Source organism: Hipposideros armiger, unplaced genomic scaffold, assembly GCF_001890085.2.
Source record: "Hipposideros armiger isolate ML-2016 unplaced genomic scaffold, ASM189008v1 scaffold_81, whole genome shotgun sequence".
Lineage (NCBI taxonomy): Eukaryota > Metazoa > Chordata > Mammalia > Chiroptera > Hipposideridae > Hipposideros > Hipposideros armiger.
In genome coordinates, this window is record NW_017731431.1 from 79,932 (window position 1) to 83,090 (window position 3,159).

General features: G+C 34.8%; 1 protein-coding gene across 6 annotated transcripts in view; it reads right to left on the bottom strand.

Annotated features, from left to right (window-relative positions):
* Positions 1 to 3,159, bottom strand: part of GRIK2 (glutamate ionotropic receptor kainate type subunit 2) — a 638,721-nt gene that overhangs the window by 31,142 nt on the left and 604,420 nt on the right. The gene's annotated exons all lie outside the window — the stretch shown is intronic.

Below are 3,159 nucleotides of genomic sequence, written 5' to 3' on the forward strand. Positions count from 1 at the left end.
TATATGGTGTAAGGAGGTGGTCCAGTTTCATTTTTTTGCATGTGTCAGTCCAATTTTCCCAGCATCATTTATTAAATAGACTATCTTTACCCCAATGTAAATTCTTGCTTCCATTGTCATAGACTAACTGCCCGTATATGCCTGGATTTAGTTCTTGGCTCTATATTCTGTTCCATTGATCTATGTGCCTGTTTTTATGCCAGTACCATGCTGTTTTGACTACTGTCAAGCTCCAATAATTTTTGACGGGTGATCAAACTTGTGTGTGGTCTCGCATTGTTGCAATGGAACACGACTCCTTTACAATTAACAAGCTCTGGACGTTTCTGGATAATGCATTCATTCAAACTGTCCAATTGCCGACAGTATACATTCAAATTGATTGCTTGGTTCCTTGGTAGGAGCTCAAAAAACACGACACCTTTAAAATCCCACCACACTGAGAGCATAATCTTCCTCTGATGAATGTCTGCTATCGATGTCATTTGAGGCATATTATCACGTTGGGACCAAGACATTTTGTGCACCACATTGTTGTAAACAATCCACTTCTCATCACCAGTTATCAGTCACTTCAAAAAAGGATCGTTTTCCTCACGTTTAATGAGCATATTGCAGATGTTTATACATGCCGTCAAATGAACTTCTTTGAGTTCATGCGGAACCCAAATATTGAGCTTGCTTACATATCCCAGCTTCTTCAGGTGGTCATGAATGCTTGAATGATGAATGTTCAATGTTTCTGCAATCTCTCATGTCATGTAAAGCGGGTTTGACTTGAGCAATGCCTTTATTTTGTCGTCATCAACCTCAGTGGGCCTCCCTGACCAATGAACGTCGTTGAGATAAAAATCACCAGCTCGGAATTTTGTGAGCCTTCACTGGCACTGACATTCTTGTACAGCATTGTCACCATAAACTTGATGCAACTTTTCACAACCTTGATGCGCGTTCTTCCCTTTACGGAAGTAAAACAGTTAAATATGGCAAAAATGCACAGTTCGGTCTTCCATCTTCAACTTGTTGTAAAATCTCCAAAACTCAATCAAATCACTCAATTTTTATTTTTAGAATGAAGCTAGAACTGTCAGCTGTTAAATGGCATAGGAATAACATAGGTGCAAATGACTCTCGTACTTCCAAAAATGAACTAGTGCCATCTGTTGCAAACAACGTCATGACTTTTCCGACAACCCAATATCAGTATGCAGGATAGTACATGTTGATCTTTCTAATGGTTCATTACCAGTCTCTTTTCTAAAATATGAATTTGCTTATATAACTTATCATAGAATGCACACAAGTACACTTGGAATATTAGCAAAGTTGCTTGTCACAAATTCCAAACAAAATGGCAGATAAACTCATGAAGTTGTTGGGTTCATTATATAATCCTTACTGTGGGAAAGAACCATAGCTGATCTAACTATGTAGAAAGCCGTGGCCTGAGCACTCCACCAACATAACGCTAGGGCAACAAACCCAAGCTATACTATGAATATAAGTTTAACACATTTTAAAATGATGTGCTCCTCAAGGTGTAATTATGCAAACACAATCATTTTTAAACATTTGTAATATATTAAAAATAATTTAAAAACTTCTGAATTAATAGATACATTGGCATAACAGTGGCAAAGCTTTAGGAGGTCTTTTCCTGGTGCCGGCAATAAAGAGGTTCACATTGTGTGGAGAATTTAAAAACAGTAGCATCAACTATCACCATGAACTGAGAAGTCAAAATATGACAAACAGTATAATATTCTTCCCTGAAAATATATTTTGTCCATCTAAGTTCTAAACAATTACTATCGAGTTTTAACAACTCAACTCTTATTGAGTTGTGAATTACCATATATTTATTTTTTATTCTTTAATAAACATTTTATTCTACTTGGAAATTAATTTGGACATTTTCTATCATACAGTTCACCTCAGTATATATGGGGTCACCTACACTTGCATGTTTTGGGAGTCAGAACTCAAGGTTCTGGGGTTTTTTGTTGTTGTTTGTTTTCATTTCTATAATGACTGTGGAATCATTATTTTGAGTATACTGTATAAAGGCAATAATATGTCAGAATACAGGAGATAGTGTCATGAAATTCTCTCAAAGTCAATTCAAACTATGTTGAACTATAATAAATTTCAGAATACTTTACCAAACATTAATAGAATTTAATGTTGAATTCTTTGGTGAAGTCATTATGGTGAAAAATTTGTGGACTTCCTAGACATTTTAAAGTTGCTAGAAATTATTCCAAAGAAAGACTTGTATCAAATTGTAATTTTTGGAATTTATTATGAAAATAATTTTTAATGAATCTATGCCCAAATTTCAAATTATTATATGTTACTTCATGGGAAAGGAATTTTTCAAAATTAAAATTAATAAAATTATGAATAAAGATAAATTAACAAATATGGCTATACTATTTATTAAACATGAATATGCAAATATCAGTTTTGAGACAGTCATTGGCAAATTAGCACAAGTTAAATTCAGGAAATTAGTGTCATTATTTATTACTGCGATAGGCCAGTAAGAAGCTATTAGTGTTTTTCCGCTTCTTTCAACATTGATATAATTAAAACATCAATCTGTTAATTTTTTCTTTTATACAGTTACCAGTTTCCTGTTTCTGCTGTAACAAATTACTATCAATTTAGTGGCTTAAAACAATGCAAATTTATTGTTTCATAGTTCAGGAGGTTAGAAGTCCTAAAAGGTGTCTACAAGGCTGCATTTCTGTGTCCTCTAGGTGAAAAAAATTTGTTTCCTTGCCTCCTAAACTATAACTTCTAAAGGTCTTCTCCGTTTCTGGCCTTGTGGCCCCTTTCTCCATCTTCAATTCAGCAGGTAGCATTTTCAAGTCTCTCTCAGCATCTCTCTCTCCATATAATTAATAAAGGCAACCTCGATTAAAATTGGAGTAGGAAAGGCCTGGCCTATAGAGAGAGTTCACATGCCCTACCACTCTATGTCAATTATCTTAAACAGGAAGATATCAGTTACTGACCCCAACCAGAAGAGAAGTACAGTATACTCCCCAAAAGGTAGTTCAACCCCTTTCCTACCCCTGAAAAAGAAAGATATTCCCCTGAGCTGCCAACAGGTGGCAGGATGGCTCAGCTTAAAAAAAAAAAAAAAAAAAAAAA